Source organism: Manis javanica, chromosome 2, assembly GCF_040802235.1.
Source record: "Manis javanica isolate MJ-LG chromosome 2, MJ_LKY, whole genome shotgun sequence".
NCBI lineage: Eukaryota > Metazoa > Chordata > Mammalia > Pholidota > Manidae > Manis > Manis javanica.
The window spans coordinates 73,263,565-73,281,982 of record NC_133157.1 but is presented as its reverse complement, the minus strand read 5'-3'; the positions used below and the strand labels follow the sequence as shown (position 1 = coordinate 73,281,982).

At 40.7% G+C, this 18,418-nt stretch overlaps 2 protein-coding genes across 8 annotated transcripts in view; one reads left to right on the top strand and one right to left on the bottom strand.

Moving 5' to 3' along the window:
* The window catches only part of GCNT1 (glucosaminyl (N-acetyl) transferase 1), a 29,882-nt gene extending 11,655 nt beyond the window's left edge, over positions 1 to 18,227 (bottom strand). For 2 of the 7 annotated variants that reach the window (XM_073228666.1, XM_017672898.3), the window contains exons 1-2: positions 18,068 to 18,227; positions 17,090 to 17,192 (exon numbers count right to left, since the gene is read on the bottom strand). The gene's annotated coding sequence lies outside the window, so the exon portion shown is untranslated. The other 5 variants (XM_073228670.1, XM_073228667.1, XM_073228665.1 and 2 more) reach the window with 4 other exon arrangements.
* Positions 18,228 to 18,291: 64 nt separating this feature from the next.
* RFK (riboflavin kinase) overlaps positions 18,292 to 18,418 on the top strand; it is a 49,771-nt gene continuing 49,644 nt past the window's right edge. The window contains exon 1 of the mRNA XM_073228671.1: positions 18,292 to 18,413. The gene's annotated coding sequence lies outside the window, so the exon portion shown is untranslated. The remainder of the gene's footprint in view (positions 18,414 to 18,418) is intronic.

The window sequence follows — 18,418 nt, the reverse complement described above, 5'->3', positions numbered from 1 at the left end:
AGATCTGACCTAGATTTAGTGTTGAGTAAATAAAATACATAAGTAACAAAAAAATATGAAAATAAGACATTACCTCTGGAGAAAACAATAAAGTGCAATAAAAGAAAACCACAGTATGCTATTCTCTCTCAGCTTACACATGGTCATAACAATATAAACATTGAGTTGTTGGGCTAACAAATATTATAATATAGAGAGGACCACCAAACTATATTCATAGGACATCGTTCACACATTCACTCCCATTTTCTTACAAATACAGTGCAGTTTTCCAGAGGCTACATGTCATGATTTCTCAAAAGAATGAGTGCAGAGGGTGAGTATTTTCTGTTTTCTACTAAGCTGTTCCCTATTAAGGCAAACATTACAGAGATTTGCAAAAAAATAAAACATTGCTACTCTTCCCACTAACTTTGATGGAAGGGGTTTTCATAAAAGATATTACCATGTTAATATGTAAGGGGTTTATCATTATCATTTTCACACAAATACTATTTTTTCTCAGTTTTAATTTCTAATGGGATAAATACCAATAAATGTATTGGACAAAAACAGAAAATCCTTGTGATCTTCAAGAAGTTTTAAATGTAAAAGGTGGTGAAAACAGGTTTTGGAACCACTGATGGGGGGGATGGGAACCATGGCTGGGAAGTAAGTACATGAGGGTAGGATTTAGAGATAAAACAAGTAAATCCTCTTTAACAGCAGAAAGTCAACAGGAAGAATCTAAAACTGAAAAATCTAGAAATAGCATAAGCATGTTATTTAGAGATTTGGAAATATATAAAGAAATCTGTAAAAGAGTTAAAACTGGCTACCTCCAGGTGTGGCTTCTAGGCCTCTATGTGTCTAATATGGTAGCCACTAGCCACCTGTGGTTATGGAACCCTTGAAACATAGTTAGCCTGTCTCAAGAAATGAAATTGTTTTTTGGTTATTTTATTTTAATTTATTAAAATTAAATGTAAAAAAATGGAAGCACTATAAACTATATTTATATTAAACACAACTTTCCTCTTTTGGTAGAACTCCATTTTACTTTGATATCTATATTGTGTAAGATATTAATTATTGCTCTATTATATCACATGTATAAGACACAGGCATCATTTTAATACCTCATTAAGAGCTTTGTAATACTGCATACATATTAAAATGATAAAGTTTTGCATATTCCGAGTTAAATATAATATTAAAATTAATTTTATATGTTTCTTTGACTTCTTTTTAATGCAGCTACTAGAAAATTACACAGGGCTCCCCTTGTATTTCTATTGGACAATGGGGTTCTAGGGAGTAGAAAGTTCTGGGGCCTTGGGGGAAGAATGCAGTTTTTCCTAACTACGGCTCTTTGTTGGGAGACAATTCTCCAGATCCCTCATATTTCTGCCTATCTTATGAGGCACTAATTGCCCTTTTTGTTCTCATCTATTTTTTCAAAACTACTTGTATAGGGAATAGCCTGGAAAGATGAAGACAGAGCTTCTCTCCTTAACAAAGGGTATAAGTGTGCTTATAGCAGATACAATAAAGATAATGGCTCCTGAAGCAAAGGGAAAGCATGCTTACTGTCCACTGTTCAAGATTTGGGTCTCCTAAGAAAAGAGATCTTTCCTGTAATACAACCTACTGCGTTTGCAGGCATCATCTGCCTGTTTGCATTGCCTTGCAGGAACCGCCTTGCAAGACTCAAGAAAGTTAGATGAAAAATGCCAAGACTATGCTACTGTTATTGTCAGTGGCAATAAACGGTTCATCTCCGGCCCAGGAGTCTCGTATTTTCTGCCAGGATCCATGAAAACTATGACAGACTTGTTAGCCTTCAAGTAGGGTAGAATCTTAGACCTTTCATAGTTCTTGGCATGTGCGTGGGAACATCTGCTTTTTAAAAAAAAACACACTTATAACTTTGATTAAAATAAAGGCTACATTTTTCTAGAGTCTTAAAGGTAGTGATTAAAAGTAACAGCCATAACGAGTCCTTAACCATATATGACAAACCCACAGCCAACATTATACCTAACAGTGAGAAGCTGAAAGCTTTTGCTTTAAGATTGGGAACAAGACAAGGATGCCGACTTTTCCGACTTCTATTCAACATAATACTGGAGGTCCTAGCCACGGCTATCAGACAACACAAAGAAATAAAAGGGATCCAGATAGGCAAGGAAGAAGGCAAACTGTCCCTGTTTGCACATAACATGATATTGTACATAAAATGCCTAAAGAATCCACTCCAAAACTACTAGATCTAACATCTGAATTCAGCAAAGTTGCAGGATACAAAATTGGTGCACAGAAATCTGTGGCATTCTTATACACTACCAATGAAATAGCAGAGAGAGAAATCAGGAAAACAATTCCAATCACAAATGCATCAAAAAGAATAAAATACCTAGGAATAAACCTAACCAAGGAAGTGAAAGACCTATACTCTGAAAACTACAAGACACTCATGAGAGAAATTAAAGAAGATACCAATAAATGGAAACACATCCCATGCTCATGGATAGGAAGAATTAATATTATCAAAATGGCCACCCTGCCTAAAGCAATCTACAGATTCAATGCAATTCCTATAAAAATACCAACAGCGTTCTTCAACGAACTAGAGAAAATCATCCTAAAATTCATATGGAACCACAAAAGACCTTGAATAGCCAAAGCAATCCTGAGAGGGAAGAATAAAGTGGGGGGAATTACACTCCCCAACTTCAAGCTCTACTACAAAGCCACAGTAATCAAGACAATTTGGTACTGGCACAAGAACAGACCGATAAACCAATGGAACAGACATATAAACCAAAGGAACAGACTAGAGAGCAGAGATATAAACCCAACCATGTATGGTCAACTAATATATGACAAAGGAGCCATGGACATACAGTGGGGAAATGACAGCCTCTTCAACAGCTGGTGTTGGCAAAACTGGACAGCTACATGCAAGAGAATGAAACTGGATTATTGCTTAACCCCATATACAAAAGTAAACTCGAAATGGATTAAAGACTTGAATGTAAGTCATGAAACCATAAAACTCTTAGAAGACAACATAAGCAAACACCTCCTGAATATAAGCATGAGCAACTTCTCTGAATGCATCTCCTTGAGAAAGGGAAACAAAAGCAAAAATGAACTCATGGGACTACATCAAACTAAAAAGTTTCTGTACAGCAAAGGACACCAACAGAACAAAAAGGCATCCTACAGTATGGACGAATATATTTGTAAATGACATATCTGACAAGGGGTTAACATCCAAAATATATAAAGGACTTATACACCTCAACACCCAAAAAGCAAATAACCTGATTAACAAATGGACAGAGGATATGAAGAGACAGTTCTCCAAAGAAGAAATTCAGATGGCCAACAGACACATGAAAAGATGCTCCACATCACTAATCATCAGGGAAATGCAAATTAAAACCATAATGAGATATCACCTCACACCAGTAAGGATGGCCAGCATTGAAAAGACTAAGGACAACGAATGCTGGCAAGGATGAGGAGAAAGGGGAACCCTCCTACACTGCTGGAATGTAAGCTAGTTCAACCATTGTGGAAAGCAATATGGAGGTTCCTCAAAAAACTAAAAATAGAAATACCATTTGACCTGGGAATCCCACTCCTTGGAAATTACCCAAAGACTACAACTTCTCAGATTCAAAAAGACATATGCACCCCTGTGTTTATTGCAGCACTTTTTACAATAGCCAAGATATGGAAGCAACCTAAGTGTCCATCAGTAGATGAATGGATAAAGATGTGGTACATATACAGAATGGAATACTATTCAGCCATAAGAAATAAACAAATCCTACCATTTGCAGCAACAAGGATGGAGCTGGAGGACATTATGCTCAGTGAAATAAGCCAGGCAGAGTAAAACATTTGTGTAGTAAAACAATGAAGCAAAACTGAAGGAACAAAATAGCAGCAGACTCAGAGACTCCAAGAATGAACTAGTGGTACCAAAGGGGAGGGGTGTGGGAGGGAGAAGGGGATTGAGGGGTATTATGTTTAGTACACATGGTGTGGCGGATCACAGGGAGAAGGGGAGAACAGTGTAGCACAGAGAAGGCACATAGTGAATCTGTGGCATCTTGCTGCACTGATGGACAGTGACTGCATTGGGGTATGGGTGGGGACTTGATAATATGGGTAAATGTAGTAACCACATTGTTTTTTCATGTGAAACCTTCATAGGCGTGTATAGCAATCATACCTTAAAAAAAAAAAAGAGTCCTTAAACATAACTCACACAAATCAATATTCTAAAGCTTGGTAAGCCCAATGGATATTGGAATTTCCTTTCTTCCATTTTTCCCTTCTTTTACAATTCCATTAGCTGTTGAATCGTACAATAAAGCACATTTAATAATTCCATAAAATTTTTAAAGCATAAATATAAGTAATGAAAGTTACTCTATGACCTGCTCCTAATTTTAAATTACATTAAATAAAACTAGGTTTCATCAGTGTGGTCACCTACAAAGGAAAAATAAATAAAGGGTTTTCCATGCCTGAATGAATGGCATGATAAGTTCTATAGAATTTTTTTCCACTTACTCATTACACTACTTTGGAACAAAGTGTCACTTAGATAACTAACCCTTGCATTTCATTCATTATTGGAAATAGTATTTATTCTTCTGTTCCCATTGCTTTCTCCCCTGGAGCCACAGGAAGCTGCTGGCTTGAAAGAGGCCCTAACCTAGCATGTCTGCCTAGAGGCTTGGCAGGAAAAGTGAAATACAGCCCCCAGTCTATGCCACGGAATGAAAAGCTCTAAGTCCATCACAAGGAAAAGAAAGGATCCAGCAAGGCTTCCTCAACTACCACCGACCTGACTCTTGGAAGATGACAGGATTTAGATACTAGGAAATAGTAGAGAAAGGTATTCTCAATTTTCTTTGCATGGTTAGGAAGCCAAGGCCTGAGCAAAGGAATCCTAAAAGGAGAAGAGAGTGTGATATGTAACCTACACAAGTCTAACAAAGAGGAGGAGGGTAAGAGGTAACAGCTGTTTGCCATTCATGTCCCATAACCCTAAAGCTTCCTTCCACATTTTATCATGACACGAAGACTGTTTCTCAATATGGTGAACCACAACAAAAAATACATTTTTAAACACTTAATTGGAGACAAGAGCAAGATTTTAGTGAAGAAATCAGAGGAGTAAAAAACAGGAAACACACACACACATACACACATACACACAACAGATGATTATTATTCAGCCTTAAAAAAGAATGAGGTTCTGATGCATGCTACAGCATACACTGTAGACATTATGCTAAGTGAAATAAGTCAGCCCACCAAAACACAGAATAAATACTCTGATTCCACTTAGACAGGGTACCTTGAGTAATCAAACTTACAGAAACAGAAATCTAAGAGGGGCTCGGGGTGGGGAAAGAAGTTATTGTTTTACTGATACAGCATTTCTGTTCGGGATGATGACAAGTTGTAGAAATGGACAGTGGAGATGGACACACAACTTTGTGAATATATTAATGTCACTGATTTTTCCTTATCACTCCATCAGTGACACAAGATACCTGATGGGTGGGGTTTTTTTTTCTTAAACCTCTTTGGTAGGATTAAAAAAAAAGATGTAGCTGGCTAATAACTTGACTAAATACCTTCAGAGTAGATGAGTAGATGTTATTTAGAAGAGGCTTTTTAAATTAAGAGAAGACAGATATAAGGGAAATGTATTAGGAGAGTATAGGGAGGAGTAACTTCAGATTGTATGAGTGCACAAAAAAGGACCTTTTGAGTTTAGTGTCATGAAAATTGGGAGATAAAGAAGAGAGACCATCTGTCCAGCTCCCTCTCCAAAGTGTTTGCTACTGCCTACGTGCGTTTAGTCTTAGCTCAGTTTTGCTGAAGTATGAGTAACAGCTAAACTACCTTAGAAATGGAAAAAAACCTGTCCTCCAAGGCAGTAGTGTTCATTTGCAAAGGCTGACCTTGACAGACTTAAAGGGAAACATACCTATTCATGTGCACACACACATTTGTTAAAGGAATCTTCAATCTCTTTATCACAAGCCAAAAATGTGTATAGAAGATATCATTGTTCACTTCAAAATTCCAGACTGAAGAGTAATTATTTTTTTCTTTCTTTCTTTCCTTTTTCTTTTTATCTAATACTAGGTAGTTTATAACACTGAATTGAGCGCTATGGTTTTATAGAAACAAAAACTTTGGTTAGATTTAAAGGTACTTTAAAGTTCATTTTGTCCAGTCTTAATTTCTAAAATAAGAAAACTAGGGTGCAGAAGTTACATAGGCCAGGCCACACATCAAGAACAATTCTTTAACAGAGACGTCTTAACAATGACCCGTTCCTGGCACACCTGCTCATCACGCAGCTCACAGTTACTGGGTTTCCTGAACAATACCAATTTTAGATTCTCTAAGCTTTAAATGCTTCAAAGCATTTAGAAGAAGTCCCAAAAATCTGGGTCATACCACGTATCTGGATTTTCATCTTGCTGAAAGTAATTCTCAGATCCATATGAAAAATATTCTCAATCCATATGAATAAATATAAAGCTAACCATTATTAAGAATGAGAAATGCTCTCTGCCTGATTTCCTTCACCATGTTAAAATCAACCTCTTGTACCTGGTCCCTTTGGCGAACCACAATGTTCACCCATTTGAAATCCAGTATCATTGACTCCTGTAAGCCACAGAGCACCAGAACTGTGCAGAGCCAAACAGAAGTGAACATAAACCCTAACTATGCCATGTCCTAACATGTGGTTTCAGGAAGCTACCTAACCTCTCTGAGCCTTAGTTTCCTCATCTGAAATATGAAGCTTACAATACCCTCCTCATTTGGTTGGTGGTAAATAAAAAACCTATGAAGCACTGGAAACAGTGACTGATATGCTGCAGTTGCTCAAAACAGGAATTATTACCATCAACTCTCATTTCAGCATTTAATGCCACTGAACTGAATATGCTTCATGAGCTCCTAGTAACTGGGGTCTAGTCTCAGCCTTATTTCTTAGCGCCTGTACTCACACAGCTCCCTGGGCCTAACACAGGCTTAATTGCTAAGGGCTCCAAAACTGAAACAGAAAACAAAAAAGTCCAAATATTTCAAAACTCTACTTCCTTACTCCCAAAAAAGTAGGGCAGTATCTTGGATGCTTTTTGTTAAATGTGCCTTTTAGCACATAGTCTTTTCTAGATAAGGAAACTTAAATACAGCATTTAAATGCTCCAAAGGATAGTGTCAGGGAGTGTTAACATAATTGAAAGCAGTATGTGCTGAGTCTTACAGACTGAATATCTATAAAGAAAACCCCAAACAATTGGCCTCATACTGGGTGGTGCTCATCCAGTCTTTAGGATTGACCTCATCTCTCTTAACCTTTCTGTACTTTGGTCTCCTCACCTGTGCACAAGAGCAGTTGAGTTCAGTTAGGGGTCCCCAACTCCTGAGTGATAAAGCACTTTGCTGTTCCTCAGCAGATGGATGATGGACAGAGACCTGGGAGGCTGAGCACTGACAGGGCTCAGCATCAGGAAAGCGGAATGTGAAAGGGTATTCCCATTGCAAGACAAAATACTAATCAGACTATATTTCCACAAGTAAGAAACTTACTTTTTTCTCACACTGACAGTTTTTGAAGTTTTGGGCACACGGTGCACTGAAACACCATGTGTTCGTTACTATGGTGGTTTCTTTTTTGTTTTCTTAGAAGTTGATATTAAATTGATGGTGCTTTTACAATCAAAGTTGTTGCAGATTTAAGGACACTGTTAATGTTAAGAGTTAGCATTTTGTGCCAAGCATTTTACATATTTTCTCTAACTCTCACAACCCTGTAAGTAGCTATTTTTATTCTTACTTCACAGTTAAGTAAACTGAAGCTTTAGCTGTTTTGAATATGGTCATTTGCCCAATTTACCAGTATGAAAAACTTGAGTTGTATCCAGGGCTGACCTCCCAGAGGGCGGAGGGTAAAAAAGCAGTCTCACTTTCTGGCCAAGAACAATACTGGACCCAGTTATTAACAGCTTTGATTTCCACTTTAGCTTACCTCTTAACTTTTCAGGGAGCTCCAGAACCTTCCTAATCTTCCTGTTGGTATAAATACAACAAACTCTCCTCCTGAAGGCTTCAGCCCTAAGCTACATCAGAGCAACTTCCTCAATTCTCAAATGGGTATTTGTGATCTGAGCTCTGAACATTCCCTTTAAGCAGCTTCATATACTTGGGTGGCAAACTATCCATCATGTCATTTCTTCTGAATTACATTTAGGTATATTTGTTGAACCTGAATCATTGCCAAAGCCAAGAATGAAGGAATTCTCTATGTATGACATGAAAGAAGGTTTTTGAGATGAAAGGTCATTCAGAGATGAGCTGCCCTCCAGTCCATATGAACAAATGCATCATAAAAGAAGCCTCCAAATGTACTATAAGTATGCACTGGAAACATCCGAGAAGGACCCAAAATTATTCAAGGGTCATCTTTTTATTTGGGGAAAGGGTATTTATTCAGACGCTTGTGATGTTTAAATTTAAAATTTTTCACTTCAGGAATTTTTTAAATTGTAAATTGAGATCAAATCATCCCAATCCTCCCACATAAACTCCAGTTAAATATGGTTAATGATTTCCAAACAAACAAAAAGCCATCAGGCCAGGTACACGTAATTTTCGTGTTCCCTTCTGATGCCTGCCCAAGGACATTACTGACTCACATTTGTGCTCAGATGTAATAGAAGGGGGCAGGGGAAGATGTAATAGAAGTTGGGATTATATTTTCTGTTCTTCTTGTGAAATGAAGAAAAGATGACAACTAACCTAGGCACCACCACAAAGATTTCTAAGGCCTCAGTATTGAAGGTTTCATTAACTCTCGGAGTCCCAAACTGACCACCCATGAAAAACTAAAGACCATCTTTTAATTGAGTTAAAGGCTAAAACAATTTGCATACATATTCCTGTTAAAGGATAAGCAAAATGCTTATTTTTCAAGGACATAAAACCTTCGTATGACTTGGGCTCTTTGGGACATACCTCCTACCTCACCAGTAGGAGCTACATATTCCCAGGCCTAGATCCAAAATTTTGGCTCAAATAAAACTCTCCCTTTATTTTCAAGGTAATTTTAATGAATTTGTCATCAACATGCTTTTTTCATTTAATGGGTAGCAAAGAGTCTTCATTGGTTTTTCCACAATTAGTATGTGCCTTGTATCTGAATACTAAGTGTTTCCAAATTATATCATTACAAACAAGAGCTATGAATACTTTTGAATATGCTCATGGCTTTGTTTTCTCTTGGCTTTTTAAAGGATTTTCCTTGGAATTCCAAGTGTCAGATTCTTAGATCAAAACTTAAATATGTCTATGGCTCTTGACTGTCTTCCAAATGGACTACACTTTCTTAGAATGCCCCCAGTAGTATGTGAGAACCATTTTCTCTACATTTATTGTAATTATCTTAATTACATACTACATATTCACATACTGTAGAATTATTTTTATCAATATTATGACTAAAATGTTATATCACTGGGGTTTCATTTTGTATTTTTTGGATTACTGGTGGCTTAATATTTTCTCTTTAGTCTGTTTATGTGTAAGAGGACATTGGCAGCAGTAATTTCAGCTCTGGAGCCAGACTGCCCAGATCAAAAACCAGGCACTATCATCACCAACTCAGGCTTCCATAAGCCCTTGGCTTCATATTTCAGCTTCTTCACTATTAAAAAAAATAATTAAAGAAAGTAATAATAATTTTAAGTGACTTAATTGGGTTAAGGGTGATACATACCTTAGATTTTTTTATAAAAATAAGTGAACTGACCTATAATGTACATACACTGAATTTGAGACATAATGAGCCCTTAATGAATGTTACCAAATTTATTCATTATTATCATTTACATTTTCTGTCTGGATATTGTTCAAATATTTAATTAATGTCTATAGGTAACTTTTTCAGACTCCCAAAATCAGATACCATATTTCAAATTTACTAGCAAATACCTGAATATACTCAATTTAATTCAACAGCAAGCAGCTTATACACAATAGAATCCTAGGTTCTGGGAAGAAAATACAATGATAAATAATGCATCTCCCCTAATTTCAAGGAATTCACAGGATGGTTATTTGCTGATCCTTCTGGGGGAAATTATAGGCTTGCTCAATACAGTTAAGAACTATTTTGAGAACAATGTATCCATTGTAGTACTGAAAGGAGCTTGAGAGAGCATCTAGTCCTTTTAGAAACACCAGCTCTGGGGGGCAATTACTAGGTCTTGGGGGTGGGGCAGATTCTGTGGCCCAATAAATTAAGAGAAATGCAGTTACAAAGAGTTAGACAAGATGCTGTCCTCCTGGGCTTCTTTATTAGCTTTTAAGAGAGTAATGCTCACTGTGAATATTTAAGACTGGGACAAAGGACATGGTAGTCAGCATTTCTCCAACTTACTTGACCAAGAAAAATTTTTTTCAGAGGAGAATATTACTAGACCACATGGAAAAAAATCCAGCTGGGCCCAAGTTCCACTCTCCTCTTTAACTTGTGAGGAAGCTGGGGCCCAGGGAGTCAAGTGACTTTTCTAAGGGTCAACACTGAGTGGAAGGCTGGGCTGACCTGAGCCTGGGACTTCATCTATGGAAATATGTCCTTTCCTTCTTACCACATTGCCTCAGCTCAATTCTTTTTACATCTTATGGGGGAAGGATGTGGAGAGGGGTAGGGAGGGCCACCCCTGAACCCCAGATGGGAAATCTGGCTGTTCAACGTCTATCAAACGTTGCTTCTCTTTTCCATTGCCTCTCAGTAGAGATAAAATTTTATAACCAAAAACAGGAAGAAAAAAAAAATCTAGAGTCAAACAAGAAATCTAGTTTTTGAGTTTTTATACTCATTTTTTAAATCCCATCCCTGCCAAATGGTATTACTGAGCATGCTCAATCTACTTTTGCTATGGTCCAAAGTCACTTCCACCATCAAACACTGGTCCCTGTTCTAACAGGTCCAATTTAGCACAAAGGAAAATCCTCAAAATGGTCAGAAATGCCTGTGGACACCAAACAAGGTGTTCAACTTGAAGGCGCTCATTTCAAATTTGTACATGTTTCTTAAAATACTCTATTTGTCTAGCCATATCTCCTATTTTCAGGGAACTCACAAGTTCTCTAATAAGAGGTAATAAACACAGCACTGCTAGGTTGTCTGTAAGGTGCTTTTAAAACACTTCAGCATAGCCAGTGAGATAGAAATGTGTCAGTACACTATGCCCCAAAGGCTGGGGAGGTTAAGCCCCAAACAGGAACCCATTCCTGGGATGGCCACTCACACTTTGCAACTACTACACATGCTTCGGCATTTTCATTGCAAACCAAAGCTTTTGTCAATTAGAAGCAGTGTTAAAACTGGATCTTCCTACATGAATTTAATGACATTGCTTAGCATAACGTATGAGAAGAGTAAACAAAGATGAGATCAGGATGCTTCAGTTATGTGGATGGATTAGAGATATTCTAGAGGCATGCCCTACATTTGTCACACGTAACAACAAAAGGACAAACAAGCCTGACAAGTCAATAGCCTGGGATGCTGTCCTAGGCAAATTCCTGGGTCCAGCTGCTGATTCCAGAAAATTCTCGAGTCCAGTCCGATGGTCAGCTGAATCCTGCTCCTACCCCAAGTGAAGTTTTTGTGGAAGATGCAGTCAGAGCCCCTAAAAAGGGCAGAGCTGACCTCTGACTTGCTTTCAACCTTCACCTTGAACTGCAGAGAACTGCACCCCTCCCCACTCTCTGCTTACCAAAAGACCCACACTGGCCCAGGCAGGTGCATGGGCAACATCAGTGAGCAGGCTCTCCAAGCAGAGGAGGAAAAACCACCCGGCCAATGTGTGAAGGACTTAAAGTTCTTACCTGTCTGGGACCAAAGAACTCACCACAAGATTTCTCTAAGTTCCATGTTTTGTTTTGCCTTTTAAGTGTTTAAAGCGGCTTGTTTAAAGGAAGTTTAATGAATATATTTCAAGAGAAACAAGACATATAGTGCATTCACTACTTTTCAGAGTTTGAGCACTTATTTTTACTCTAGTAGCAGTTTTATTTTCCACTGAATGAACTATAGGAGCATATCTCAGGGAAGAGACAATTTAAAGTTTATAAGGAAGGAAGTTCTAAATTGGTGAGTGTGTGACTCAGTGTTTAATGACAGCTTTAACTTTTTTAGTACAAACACTTACTTTGAGTAAGTACCTTGATATGTACGTGTATTTCTTTAAAAATTATATATACTACTGTACTAACAAATTATAGGCATTACAAAACAAAAAGATGGAGAAAAAGGAAGTAAAACCTACATGATAATGAAACTTGCTCACTATAATTAATATTTGTAATGAAAGCAGTATATTAAAAATGCTTCACTGTTTTTGAAAACTCTTGGCTAATGATTTTGTGATATGAACAGCTGTCACATTTTTATAAATTTAATACAAAGATTCAAAACTCATTGATATTCTTCAGTTACAAGATACAAAAGACAATTCTGTTTCCAAGTTTTTAATGGGCTTTTTTTTTTTGAGTTTTTACAAGTCACAAATCTACCATGTTTGTTGGCAACATGTTTACATTACAACGAAAACACTTCTAAACAGCTATTTCCAAACTGCCTCTCCATAGCCTAAATTTCTTTTGGAAAGCAATCACTCTCCCTCCTCTTTGACAGAACTTCACATTTATCTTGGATTTTTCTTTCTCTCTAAAGTATTTGTGACTACTGATAGCATAGCAAAGTTGGAAAAGGGAGGCAAATTTGGAAGCTGTCCTTTGTTAAAGAAAGATGTAGACTCAAGCACTCTTAAGAGTATTGTGCAGAAAATCAGGGAAGCTGAATGGGGGCAGAGATAGTCATGCTCTCTCCCCAGAGCTGTACAAGGACTGTACAGCTTTTACCACCTGAAGAAGCCTTCTTTCTCATGCTTCATCATGCCAGGACATAAATCCAATACCTCAGCTGTTAAACTTCAGCTCCCTTGGCTGCAGGGAGAGGGCTGAGGAGAGTAGCTCAATACACCCGCATTACACTCATGGATAAGTCCAGGTATGCCCTTGAGAGATGCACTGATTTAAAGCCTTCGTGTTTACCAACTTAAACAACTGAATGATACCCTCCACCTCTTAAATTACCATACTTCATGATATACTTAACAGCCAGGTGAACAGGACCTCACCTGAGCAAACAATCCCTGCCCCCTTCTCCACCTAGGAAATCACACTCAACATACAGGACAGTAGGCTGAGAAGGCACCACTGCAAGACCGATTTTAACTATCAACACAGCTAGATTTCTTTCTTAAATGCTTGTAAAACTGTAAGTAAAAGGTCTCATACTTAACTCCAATACCCCATGGGACTGTCCTTTGCATTTTGCTTTCAATGCTAATATATTTGATTCACAATGGTCTCAACCCCATTTTCATAAACAATTGTCAAATACTCTAAGCCCCAGGTAATCAGCGGGAGCTCAAAAGTACAGAATGGCTTTACCTAGTCTGAGACCAACCCCTAGGTGAGTGCTTTCAACCCTGGCTGAATAATGTAACTACAGCTCTCAGAGAATGCCAACACCCCCGAGTGTGTCCCCCTACCAGGGATTTGAGGGCCTTGGTCTGGAGCCTGAGAGGCAGGAAGTGTAAAAGCTCCCCAAGTGTTGCTAACATACAGCTGACCTTGAGAACCTGGAGGAGGTTTGCAAAGGCCCTTCCCCTCCAGGAGCCTCACTTCCTAGGGGCTTGGATGTTCATCAGAAGAGTAAACTCGCAGTTGAGCAATACTTCCTTTAGCCATCAAGTGCAAGGTTGAAGATGGGAAGTAATTTGTAGAAAAGGGGGCAACATGCTATTTCAGGTGCACAGGGCTGAGCTGTTTGTACAACACCCAGACATCAAATGTGGGGTTTGTGTTCCTTCAACACCAACTGGATATTCAACCCTTTAACTCAATCCAATCACTAACTATGCACAGATGAAGGCTCAGTTCCACAAGACTGCCTCCATATTAGAGGCCAGCTGCAAATGCCAGGCCAACTCAAATTCGGGAGTTCCCTAACCCTCAATACTTTACTTACTATTACCGGTTTATTAGAAAGGCTACAACTCAAGAATAGTCAGAGGAAAGAGATGTATGGGACAAGGAATGAGGAAAGGGGAGAGCAGGTTCTATGCCATCTCCTGGTACGCCACCTCTCAGCACCTTGATGTGTTCACCAACCCAGGAACTCCCAAAGAGTTCAAGAATTCAAGCTCTCCAAACTGTTCAAGAGTTTTTATAACCCATTCTCTAGGCATGCACTGCCCCCTCTTTCCCAGAGGAGAGAGTGGGTGCAGCTGCTGAAAGTTCCTACCCTCTAATCACTTGGCCTTTCTGGTGACTAGCCAATTCTGATGCCCTCTAGGGGTTACCATACCTTAGTCATTAGCATAAACTCGTGTGTGGAAAGGGACTGCTTAGAGGAACTCAAAGACATTCCGGACACCATCACTCCACATACTCCCAGGGTTTAGAGCTCTGTGCCAGGAACCTGGGTCAAAGACCAAATACATATTTCCTATTATACCACAAGAGCTAACACTAATAGCATTAATTAACACTTTCCAAGTTTACCACAAGGCTTGGCACTAGAAAATGTTTGATAAAAACTGGCTGATGACACAGTTGACTTTATACACAAACACACCAAACTCAGCAGATGGTTTTGCCTCCTCCTGCCAAGAAAAGAGAAATCCTCGAAATCCTGGTCCCCAAATCTAAGGCATCTTTATCCATCCTCTCCCTCCCTCTTTACATCAAAGACCAATTTCCCACCTGTGTCCTGGAATTCACCCCTATCATTTCTGAAATGATACCCAGTTCTATCATTTATTTCTCACTCCCACATCCTGAGCTTCTTACTCTCTACCAGAAACTTTCCTGAAGCATTAGATCATGTTCAAGTCTTTCTAATCTCAAGTGGAAAAAAAAGAAAAAGAGAAAAAGAAAGAAAACCACAGACCTTTATCCTGCATGTGCACTTGTCTTCTCAGTGGCCTTCACTAGCTTCTCCTCCAAACACAATCTTACCTTCTAGCACCAGCCCCTTTCTAGTCTCATCCCAGCTGGCTCTTTGGAAGATCTTTTGTATATGCAGTGACTACACGCAACAGCTCCCAAACATGTATTTCCACCATAGATCTCTTTCATGAGTTTCGGTGGCCTATTCCTCGTCTTCATGTGGCTGCTCACAAGCAGAATGCACCTGAATGGAATCTTCTTCCCTCCCTCACCTTATGCCCACTCCTCCCCCAGTGTTCCCTAACACTGTAAATGGTTTCACCATACTATCCCACTCATTTATGCCAGAAACTGAATCATCCTTGATACCTTTCTCTTTATCAACTATAGCCAAATAATCACCACTTTCTTACTCATTTTAACTACAAACTCAACCTCTCTCTCTGCCACTGGCTTCTACTCAGCATCACTGCACCATTCCTGGGAGACTGCAAAGCCTTTGTACTATTTGCCCACACTCCTCTCTCCCCCTCCTCAGGGTGGCCACACATGTGCAGCGACAAGAGAGGGGACTGGAGCCGTTGGCCTGGCCCAGCTGGTATACAAAGCAACACATCTTTTCTAATTGGGCTATCCCGAAGGGAAGCCTTTTTCTAGTTTACATAAAGGCACCAAACATGCCAACAGGGCCTATCCCTGCAAACCATTCTCCACATGACATTGACAAAGATCATTTAAAAAAACTCAAACCTAATCAGCAATTCATTTCCTGTTTAACACCCTTCAGTGGGTTCCCACTAGCTTTCCGTTAAAGTCAAAAGTCCTAAAAATGACCCAACAGGCTTCATCCCAAGACATTCATGCCTTGGCCCTAACCCTTTCAGCCTAGAACTTCAACCTCTAATTCCCTTGACTTCTTCCCATAAAAGACTACTCTACTCAATGTATACTTCATAGCAAATAGAAACGGACAGAATCATTTGCAGTAGTATTACTTTGTTTCCTACCACCTGATTTCATGAAAAAACATACAGTATTTACACCACAGGTGAGAAATTTTCATTCACCCAAGAATGCAATTTCTAGGGCAGAGAAAACAAATCTGAGTCCTTGTGTTTAAAAAGAAGCCAATATTTAAAATCAGGTTTTACAATTTTTTTTTAATGAATATTTTTCAGCTATATTTTTTGGGGAAAAGATTCTGGCCACTCTTTGGTGCAAGATTCTGGCTCTATGCTTTCATCCTGACCAAGTGGTGGAGCCCAGGACTGGGCCAAATTCCTGCATGGCTACGGGAAGGGAATGGCTGATACCCACCAAGACTTTGTAAGGAGGTCCTCTGCAGGTCACCTGGGATGAACTATAATTAATGAAGGATGGAGTCCAGTACATATTTGTGGCCCAGGCTACGGAAGTCCTTCCTTTTCAAGGCCAGGTTCAAGAGAAGGCAGCTGTAACCTCCAAACCCTCACCATGATATGGAAAAAATACCAACTTCCCTCATCTACCAATAAAACTCTGCAAAAGTAAATTCATGGTATGTTGTACATTGTTTTAAATAGAGGAGTTTCACCAGTTCTAAGAACTCCAAGTTTGCCTAAACTACCATCTTGAAGGCCTGCAAAAAAATCTATTAAGCAATAGCAGATATCCAGAGTTCCACTTTTCCTTCTTGCCAGAACTGAAATCTGCTACCAACTCCTCCCGCAGTGGGGGGCCGTGTCTGGAACTGCCTGAGCTCGTAGCAGGTAATTTACACTGATCTTTAAAAACCATTCACCCCTCCTTCTCCCTTCTATAAAACAGACCTGCCTTTCAGAGCAGCTCTGGAAGGGGGGCAGAATGCCCAGAGCAGGGGACAAGTCCCTGACCATGTGCCTCACCTAACCACCACCAAATTCAGGCCATATAAAGCTGTGGCCGCGTTATCTTCCCAATTCGCCTCTTGCTATTTGTAAAATGAAGACTCTCTTCCCTCTAGAAAGAAATAAAGCAGAGGATGCCAGGTGGGTACAAAACTTACCTCCGCCCGGGCAGCCCATAAGGTCCAGCCTGGATCTGCAGGCGGCCTCATCCACCCGGAAGAATGAGCAGTGCGTGGCCCGCAAGGGTGCCCGTGTTCTGCTCTGCATGGAGAGAAAACGCTGTAAATAGTTATAACTGTCAGTGCAAGCTTCTTCCACTTCAAAAAGCCAATAATCCAAAACTGTGAAAACATAAATCAGAAATTAGGAGCTAACAAAATAAAACAGAAACCTAGGAGGGGAGTAGACTGCGTTTAAAAATCACCTGTTTTCTTAACAGACCCAGCAGCGCGAGTTTCCTAGACACGCGCGCATATCGGACAGGGAGCGAGCAGGGTGAGGAAGGGAGAAGCGTTAGGGATTCGGAGAGCCTACACACCACACCTCCAACCCCAGCCATCCTCTTTCCCAGTTAGCACCTCTTTCCCAGTGGTTTGCCCCAGGGCGAGTCACTTTAAAACCCTGGCGTAGGCTCTTTCATAAGTAAAATGGAGATAATGCCGTTTCGCAGGGCTACGGGAAGGATTAATGAATTTAAAGCCGCTAGCACCCAAGGGACCGCAGTAACTGTTCGGTCCCCGGCTCTCCACTCCCTGCTTCTCTACGCCCGCAGCCAAACCCTCTGATTTCTAAGCGCCTACCCGACACGCGGACCAGGGGGAAAGAGGCCAGAAAAACTGGCTTCCAGGTGACACCGGGCACCGAAGTCCTGGCCCCGGAGCAATGAGAAGGATCGAAAAGGGTGCCCAGCGCCCTGGCCGACCCAGGGCGCACGTGCTCGCCGCAGACTCCTACTCGTCCGCTGCCTCCAGCCCCGACTCCGCTTCCTGTTCCCGGACGAAGCCCATCCAGCCCGCGACAGCGGGGCTCTGGCTGAGAGCCGTCTCCCTCCCTCGCATCCTTCCCATCCTCACCAGCCGCCGGCGGTCAGTCGAGCGTGTGCGAGGTGGGGTGGAGGGAATGGAGGAGTTGGTTACCTGAGGAGAGTGTCTGCTTCTGGGGCGCACGAGGGTGCGGTGCCGCGCGGCACTCCAGAGAAGCAGCGCGGAGCTGCCCCGGGCCAGCCGCGCACTCGCCCGGCGCCGCGCTGAGCTCCCGGCCCTCCCGGCCGCAGCCTCTGGGCCTCGGAGCCGCCCACCCGCGCCCACGCCCGCGCGCCACGCCCCGGGGCCGCGCCGCGCCCACTTTGGAGGGAGCGGAGCTGGGGGCGCCCGGCGCCGCGCTAAAATGCGCGCGCCCTCTGGGCCTCGCAGCCGCTGGGCGCTACCTCTTTCGGTTTCCTCAAACTCGCCTTGGCTCTTCGTTCTCCAAACGGCGTGAGAGGTGAG